Source organism: Syzygium oleosum, unplaced genomic scaffold (genome assembly GCF_021117445.2).
Source record: "Syzygium oleosum isolate NSW1041296 unplaced genomic scaffold, Sole_v2.1 Sole_v2.02, whole genome shotgun sequence".
In the NCBI taxonomy this organism is placed as follows: domain Eukaryota; kingdom Viridiplantae; phylum Streptophyta; class Magnoliopsida; order Myrtales; family Myrtaceae; genus Syzygium; species Syzygium oleosum.
Window position 1 is genome coordinate 21018684 of NW_026607486.1, and position 10099 is coordinate 21028782.

Consider the following 10099-nt stretch of genomic DNA (forward strand, 5'->3'; position numbering starts at 1 on the left):
TACTGTCGCGGTGGTGCAGCGCGATAGAAATCAAAGGGCATCAAGGGTGACGAAAAAATGAAGAAGTACAGGCATCGTGGGTGGTGGTTGCAGCCTATGATGATTGAGGCATCGCGGCGATGTCACTTGGGGCGTGCGACCACCATCGGTGGTTGTCTAAGGACTGTGACTTCCGCACAGACGATGAGAAAGAAAGGGGGGGATCTCAGGCTGCCATTGTGCGGTAATCACCTACTAGTGGCGACCGTTGTTTGGTGTTTGCATGTTGTTACACCTTCGGGGTCGATGTTGGCTCCGAGGACGTGCAAGCTTCAGGCCTTCAACGGTAATGATGGTGTTGTTCGATTGTTCTCCTTAAAAGGTCTTCTTCACGATTTTTTTATATCCAATTCAGATCTATCTCACTCCTAGTTTCCGATTTTCTCATCAGCTATTTTGTTCAGACACATCTGGGTTTATCTCATCCGACATCACCAACACCAAATTGTATAGTGTGAGATTCTATTCGGACTCAAATTCGAGCAGAAATCAAGGTCATGACAACGAATCGAAAGCAATTATTTAACCAATTGATTGTTTTTTCGTCTCTATAGGTAGTCATCGCCAGACCACCATCTTCGAAGTCAATTATCCCATAACGAAACACTCAAAATGTTCTAAAGTCTATTTCACCAATTTATGATGGTTTTTTTTCTCTAAAATGAGAATTAGGTGAACAAAATTACTGATAATTGATTTTTAACCATTTCATAACCAAAATCATATAAAAGTCCAAAACCTTAGTTGATTCAAAAAGAATTCAACCATGCTATTTTACCAAATTGATAAATTGCTTTTAACTATTCATCCCCATTACAAACACCCTCTCAAAGAATATATATACTTCAATGAAGTGTTAATTAATGGTTAAATTTCATATTTCATGACTGTTTTATGTTGAATTCCATTGACCATAAATAACATGGTACTTCCTCTCGCCGTGGTTAGTACTCCCAACACGTGTTCTTTTTAATATAAAAGGAAAAAGATAAAGAAGCATCTCTCTTGATCTTTGATTTTACTCCTTTCTTGATGTTCTTGACCTAATCTTGTCCTCAACCGAGATTCATTCAAAAAAGTCAGGGTTGTTGTTGTGAGTTTAGTCAAGAAGTATGTCTTTCTTCTATTCATCTAAGCGTTGGCCAGGGTTTTGACAAGAATTTCTCCTCTTTTATGGCATAGTCAGTAGCTCCAAAAAATTCGACCAAAAAAAAAAAAGTAGCTCCAAACTTTCTTATAAAAGAAAGATATATACAACGAAAAATCTCTAACTATACTCATTGTGACACAAATTCAACATCTTGTTATTTAATTCATGCACTTTCAATACATTGATTGTTATTTTTCTATTCGTATGATTAGGGAAAGTCTTATGATCATAATAAACTCATAAAAACCATTACATGAACACTTAGCGATATTGAATGACCTTTTGGGTCCATAATTGGTAACAAAAATGTTTGATTGGTTAGATGAACAATCCCACCAAGTTATAGGTAACAAAAGGGCGCTCATTAGGTTATTAGCATAATTAAGTCCTTGAACCTAATTAATTGTTGGTTGCATAGGAAGTGAGATAAAACTCCCGTATCTCACTTAGTTTCTAACCGACCCCAATAGATTAGTGGCGACTCCCGTCTCACGTAGAAATCTTTTAAAATTAAAACTTAAAATGAAATTCAATGTCGCGCGAGGTACGGGCTTGGGAGAACCCGCGCCTAATCTAGAGCCATTGCCCCACCACTAGACAATATCCCTAAACTCGTTTCTTTTACCCTTAACGGAAAACGAAGGTCACGGCAAAACGAAATAATTAGCTTTCAAGGATGAGCTATTCTAAAGATTATTGCGTGCACAATTTATTTTATAATGATTTATTAGGGGGAAAGTGTAAGTGGGTGTCGTACAATACAAAAATCCTCAGGCTCTCTCCAAGAAAGCTAGTTTTTAATTCGACTCATTTTTATTTTACCAATTTCTTCAAAAATTTACCAGCACCATTTTTTTTTGGTAAAACCTAAAACGTAACAATAAAACGGGGATAAACTTTTTCACTTTCCATTGTACATTCACATACGACATTCAAATTTCGCTTTTTCCCCAAGGGCCTTCGTCCAAGGTGGTCCCTCGAGAAACATTCTCTCATAGTAACGTGAACGTGACGATCTATTTATCGTCGTGATTTTAACGCAAATACTCGTAACATACAAACACTAAAATTCTCTAATACATGGATGAAATGTATCTCTTCGTAATATAGTGGCCATCAACTCTCCAGGAAGAATTCCTGAAGGGACTCTAGAAGCATCATCCGTGTGAAAAAGAATACTGGTCATCGGAAACCGGAAAGTATCGAGAGCTTGACATTTTCGTTCGATTGAAGCACACAGTTTCATCACTTCGAAAAGAAAAAGCATCTGGAAGCTTAGTGACATTTTGAATCTTGGGTGACAGCATGTGGAAAAACGAATTATGAAGAAATGACTTTCTAACATGAGAGGTGGAAATTTTTCTGGTCAAAACCAAAACATGTGCTACATGGCAGATCAAGACTTGTCACCTCAAAGAAAGAGATAACCATGCATGTCAAAATCAAGTAAACCAAGTGGAAACTAAGAAGACAATGCATGGCAATGTATACCTGTCGCTGAGTGTCCTGTCCCCGAGCAAGGCTTCCATGAATTCATTGCATATTATTAACCTTAATCTGCATCGTCAGATCTGATGGATATGACCAGAGATCTATCATTTTGCATGATCTAAATTCAGTCAATAAAATACTAAACTCGTATAATTTCTCTCCATTAGCCTCCTCCACGGCATGAAAGTTCTGAGAACTTTCAAAACTTTGAATTAGTAGCTTTGTCTCTCTTTGATACGGACACCGGCCTCCTATCTAGAAGATCTAGAACTCTTTTCATTTTTTAATTAAGTTATCTTTTGGCAAGCTAGAACTCTTTAATTAGGAGCTTAATTTCAAGGGTTTCATTCCCTTCTTAGTATTATGAACATTTCAAAAGAGATATGTTCTTTTTCGTTCACTTGGCAGTGAGTGATCTCAAGCATTCTGGCATCCTTGTCATGATGATTTTTGTGATGTGCACGAGCCCAAGAGAAATTGGAGCAGCTCCCAATACTATCCATCATCCACTTCGTATGAAGACGTATTTCCAACGTCTTTAACGAACAATATGCATCATGATCAATTTCTCACTAAACTCTAGAGTTCGATACAAATCAATATTTGCAGCATGCAAACATAAGTTTTCTTTTGCCTTTTCTCATTTAGTGAAAGAGGAGAAATCAAGAGCAGACGAGATTTTGATTTATAGAAAGGCAAAACATTTTAGGGTTTTGGGAACCGACCATGTTTACTTGACTCGTGCCATTGCATCTACTAATGCAGACTTGAGAAGATTTTGACGTCAAAAAGTTGATATCTCGTTACCAGAGTGCTTCTAAAAAGTTATTTTAAAAAATCATGCATATGTCGTACCACACCGGTGATGCGTAATGGGATGTGTAAGTTTATAAATCTTTTAAGTCTACCAACTAAATAAGTAGCTTTCAAAGACGAGCTCTCCGAGGGATTATACTGTGTATAATTTAATTAATAATAACTTATTAAGGGGAAAGTGTATGTGGGTTGTGCACAGTACAAAATCCTTAGGCTCTCTCTCTCTCTAAGAAAGCTAAATTTTAATTCGATATGCATATTAATCATGTGTACATTGTCCCACATCGATAACACATGATGGTGTGTGCGCTGCGCATTTATAAATCTGTTGAGTTTATTGACTAAATAACTAGCTTTCAAGGCGGGGGGTTATTGTTTGTATAATTTAATTTAATTATAAATCCTTAGGCTCTCTCTCCAAGGAAGCTAGTTTTTTTCATTCAACCCATTATTTTCTACCCCGTACATAGATTGTTAGAGAATTAAAACATGGAGGAGGAGGAGGAGGGATCAAGAGCGAAGAAAGTTGTTATTCACTAGCGTTTCTTTTCCACGCCATTATCGATCTCTCCTGCTTTTCTTCATAGAATCTTGACTTCGACCATGATTCTTCTGCAAATTCCAGTGGCTTGACTTTCATTTAGAGTGATTGCATATTCTTCCGCATGAAAGTGACCCGGGAGTATTCGAGTATAATTTCCACGAATTTTGTCCCTTAATTTAAAAGGTTGTTCGTGATTTATTATTCATGAATGTTTCACTTCTGCAAATGGGGTTTGCCTTTTAGCAGGGGTTAACCATTCTGATGCGTGGGAAGCACTGCCGTCTCTCTCAAGCATGAGAAATATCAAATTTGAAAGGTTAAAATAGCATTCGCATACATTTCTTTCGTAATTTCTTGAAACTTATATAACATTTTTAAAATCTCTCTTTTTTCTAGATCCATCTCACGGCAATAACTTCACCCCTACGTACCACACGAGCCCGGACATGCAACGAAGACTTTGAATCAGATACTTATTATATAATCTTTCTTCCATTGCCTAACTAAGGATTATACCACTTGCGTTGGTTACTCAAGGAGTGATTGGCGGAAAAGTAAAAAAGTACTTTTTACTCGATTGTAAACAAACAAGCCCCAATGTATTTTTCATACTGACCGAGTCCTTTACAAATATACTGGCACGAAAGAAAAAAATCCAACTTTGCGAAAATGTATCAAGAAAATTGTGATATAGATTTTCACTTTAACATTGTACATTTATGTATGATATTCAATTTTCTCTTTTCCTCCCCAAGGTTCTGCCAACGTCGTCCCTTTAAAAACCGTTCTCTGATTGTAACGTGATCGTAACGACCATACATTTCGTCCTAAATTTCATACAAAATGTCATAACATACGAACACTAGAATATATCTCTTCGTAATACAATCGCTATCAATTCTCGAGGACCAATTCCCGAGGGGACTGTAGAAGCATCATCCGAGTGTAAAAGAAGTCTAGTCTTCGGAAGCTAGAAAGCACCGGAGGTTGATCGTGTACGGAGGTTCTTTAAGTTTAGAGGGTGTAACATCTTCGTTATTTTAGGGTGCATTTGTTTCACGAAAAGTAAATAATTTGGAAAATATTTTCCTAAAAAATGTTACTTGTATCGCTTATAAAAATGAAATGACAAAAAAATATTTTCACTATCTACAAAAATATTTAAACATAAACTGTTTTTTTTTATCAATTAGTCATTTTAAGCGATACAAAAAATTATTTTCATGAAAAATATTTTTTAAATTATTTATTTTTCGCGAAATAAATGGAACTTTAAAGACATCCGATTTGGTCGTTTCGAAAGGAAAAGCAATCTGGAAGCTTGGTGATATTTTGAATCGCGGGTGACAGCATGTGAATTAAAGACTCACAAAGAATGACTTTCTAACACGAAAGGTGGCAATTTTCTTAGTCAAAGCCGTGCTACACGACAGATCAAGACCTATCGCCTCAAACAAAGAGAAAAAAACGCGTGTCAAAATCAATTAAACAACGTAGAAACTAAGAAGAGGACCATGCATGACAATACGCACTGTTGCCGTGCGTCTTATGGCCGAGCAAGGCTTCCGTGGATCCATTATATACACTAAACTTAATCTGAATCGTCAGATCTGATGAGATCCACGTAAAACCCACAAACGATTCATCATTTTCAATGGTCTAAATTAATTTAGCATAGATACTAAATTCATGCGATAATTCCTCCTCTATAGCCTCTTGCACGGCATGGAACGTTTGAGAAATTTCCAAAACTTTGAATTAGTAGCACTCTCCTCTCCTTCCATAAAAACACGTGGCTCCTATCTAGAAGATCCAGAGCTCTTTAAATAGGAGCTTAATATGAAGGGTTTCATTCCCTTCTTAGTCACATAAACATTTCGAAAGAGATCTGCTCTTGTTCATTCACTTGGCAATGAGTGATCTCAAGCACTTCGGCCTCCTTGTGATGGTGATCGTTGCAATGTGCACGAGCCCGAGAGAAGTTGGAGCAGCTCCATCTGTTATCCATCATCAACTCCGTATGAAGATCTATTTCCAACGTCTTTAACCAAGAAATATGCAGCATCATTAATTTCTTTCTGAACTCTAGAGTTCTAACCAAACTGATATGTGCAGCATGTAAACCACAGTTTTTTTATTTGCCCTTTTCTTTCATAACGACAGAATCGGTGATCCTGTTGTGAATTTTGCAGGAGACTCGAAAATGTATGCTACTCTCGGACTCCAGTGCAAGTGCTGCGACGGCGAGAGAGGTGAATGCAGAAGCGAGTGGACGGAGGGGTCGTGCTCTAAATTGCGATGCTTCCCATGGAAATATGGCCATTGAGTTTCAGAATTCTGCACTAGTATGCACGTAAACAGGTGACCGAATGCGGCCGCGAGGTCAAGTGGAAAGATATGGAATAAAGTTGATGTGCTATCTGCCTTTTTATATATCATGTTAACTAAAACGTATATGTGCCTCATTATGAAAATCGTTTATCAGTTTTAATAGCTTTTGCACTTTACATGTACCCATCATGTCCGTTTTGCCGAGAAATATCAAGTTTGATAACGCGAATGTTATTTGGCATGAGTATTAATCACTCGCCGCCCCCCATGAGTTCTAATCGAGTATCGCAGAAGCTACTGTAAGTTCAGCATTAAGATTGACTTTTGTCCACTGAAACAAGGAGTAGTTCGATGACTTCAGGGAGTTCATTACTTCTTTTCCTTGTTCACTTCAAGGCACGATTGAAGCTGCAACGAAACAGCTAAATGGAACAAACATAAGATTCCATCCTCAAGTCAATCGTTCTGGCCAAAAAGAGTGTTGGAAACATGTAAAGAAGGAGAGATTTCGAAAGAAAAGCGCAACTCAGGATCGATGAGCATGCGGGTGCCCTCGCTAAACTATAAATATCCGTCGTTGCTATCCTTTTGATGTTCTTGGGACGGGACTTGGACACTAGGAATAAAATTGCACAAACAATAGACCTTTGGAGAGCTCATCCTTAAAAAAAACAAGATATTTGTTTGGTAGACTTTATAGATTTATCTAGTTAAGATAACATAATGAAAAATACTTTTTTTATGTGAATGAATTAATTAGCCACGCACATAAATTGTCAGAAATTTTAAAAACACGGAAGGGGAGAAATCAAGAGCGTACAAAATTTCTTCATTAGCGTTTCTTCGTGGACTAAGAGATTTCGATTTTTATAAAGGTAAAACATTTTAGGGTTTTGGGAACTATTATGTTTACTTGACTCGTGCCATTACATGTACCGATGCAGACTCGAGAAGAAAAAGCCGATATCTTGTCTCTAGAGTGCCTCTGAAAAATGATGTTAATTACTATGTTTACTTGACTCGTGCCATTGCACGTACCAATGCTGACTTGATAAGATTTCGATGCCGAAAAGTCGATATCTCATCTCTAGAGTGCCTCTGAAAAATTTTGTTAAAAGATGATACGTAAAGTGTTCAACATCAATCGTACATGATGGTGTGTGGTTGATAAATTTCTAAGTCCACAAACTCGATAACTAGTTTTGAAGGATGAGTTCTCCGAGGGATTATTGCGTGTACAAATTTAATTATGATAATTTATTAGGGGGAAAGTGCATATGAAAAAAAATTGGTATCTTCTTTCTAAAGAGCCTCTACAAAGCAATGTTAAAAGATCATGTATGTATAAAACTTGTCCCACATCGATAATACGTGATGGTGCATGTGCATTTATAAATCGTTTAAGTTGATTAACGAAATAACTAGCTTTCAAGGATGAGCTCTTCAAGGGATTATTGTTTGTATAATTTAATTTATAAATCCTTTGGCTTTCTCTCCAAGGAAGCTAGTTTTTTAGTCAACCCATATTTTTTTTTTCTCCCAAGACTTTTATCTAGTTATAACAACCTAATGAAAAGGATTTCTTTTTATTTGAAAATTTACCACGTACGTAGATTGTTAGAAATTTAAAAAACATGGAGGAGGAGAAATCAAGAGCGAAGAGAAGAAGTTATTCACTAGCGTTTCTTTTCCACGCATTGGTTGTCTTCTTCCCTTTCATGTACTCTACAATTGACAGGAAATTTCTCGATGCTTAAAAGGTCTGTCATGTCATGGAAAAAGAGTCATTGTAATTTTGCTCTCCACCCCCTTTTAAACATGATTCTTTATTCTCTCTTTTCACACGTTCTTTTATCATCCCTTGATTCACTAACGTGGACTTGAGATGTCAGACTTTAGGTTACTGATTTTCTTTTGTTCTCTCCTACTTTCATTGGCTGCAATTATGGTGGTTGTTGAGGTACTGAACATGACCTTAAAAGACTTAATCTAAACTCTGGCATGTTAAACTCGAGAGTATTCTCTGGGGTGAGGGAGAAAAACTTTGCTGACTAATTTTTCTAGTCAATTTGGATGGTGACACCAGTGAAGAGATCTTGACATACGTTATAAAAAAAATTAAAGACTAGAATTAAATGAAAGTTTAGAGTTACAGCACAATCTTTTACATGAAAGTGGCCCGGGAATATTCGATGTGTAATTTCTACGAATTTCGTCCCTTAATTTAAAAGGTTTTTGTGATTTATTTGTTCATTAATGTTTCACTTCTGCAAATAGGGTTTGCCTTTTTAACGGGGGTTAACCATTCTGAAGCGTGGAAAGCACTCACGTCTCTCCCAAACATGAAAAAGACCAAATTTGAAAGGGAAAAAAAAAGCATTCACATACATTTTTTTCCGTAACATTTTGAACTTAGATAATATTTTTAAATTCCTCTTTTATCTGGATCCATCTCACATCAATAATTCTACCCCTACGTTTAAGGTACCCATATGCAACGAAGACTTTGAATAGGATATTTATTATTTGATCTTTCTTTCACTGCTCAATTGCGGATCACACTACTTCCATCAGTTACTCAAGGAGTTGATGGCGGAAAATTAAAAAAAAATAATTTTTTACTCAATTGCAAACAAACAAGCCATAAAATCCTTTTTTTTTTTATACTTACCAATGCCTTTAGAAATGTACTGGCACAGAAGGAAAAATACATTTTCTCGAAAATGTAACAGGAACATCACGATATAGATCTCCGCTCCACATTGCACATTCATAGATGATATATAATTTTTTATCTTTCTCCCTAGGGGTCTTCCAGTGTGGTCCCTCTAAAACCAGTCTCTGATTGTAACGTGATCGTAACGGTCTACAGTTTGTCCTAATTTTCATACAAATTGTCGCAACAGACAAACACTAGAATATATCTTTTAGAATACAATTGTCAACTCTTGAGGAACAATTCCTAAGGGGACTCTAGAAGCATCATCCTTGTGTAAAAGAATTTTAATCTCGAAAACTAGAGAGGTCGATCGGGTACAAATATTCTTTTAGGCTCCGTTCGTTTCATGTTAAATAACTTTCGAGAAAACATTTTCTGGGTTTTCATGCGTTCGTTTTACGGAAAATAACTAATCATGGAAAACAATTTACCTCAACGGACAAAACACCTTCAACAGTGTGGAAAATATTTTCCTCTTTTTGAAAAGAGGAAAACATTTTCCCCTCTCATTCTTTCACCATTCATTTTAATTTTTTTTTTAAAAATTCTAATTTTTAAGTATCTTTTTTATTTTTAATTTTCTCTTTTTTTTTCTTTTTTTTTTGACCTTCTTCTGAGGCCAGTCGATGGCCACAGGTGAGGCTCGGCCTTGGGTGAGGCCCGACCTCTCCTTGCCGACCTCGAGCGAGGCCTCGCCAGATCTGGCCTCGCTCGAGGCCGACAAGCTAGAGCGAGGCCTCGCTCAATGCCGACGAGGCGAGGCTAGGCTAGGCCACGCCAAAGCTCGCCGACCTCGGGTGAGCGAGGTCGGCGAGGCGAGGCTCAGTCTTGCTCGAGGTCGCCGGCCTCGGGTGAGCAAGGCCGAGCCTAGCCTATGGCCTGTCGCCGGTCGTCGCGGTGGCCCACGACCGGCAGGGTAAAAAGAAAAGAAAAACAATTATTAAAAATATTTAAAAATTAAAATTTGAATTTTTTTAAAGATAAATAAAATAAAAATTTATTAAAAAGA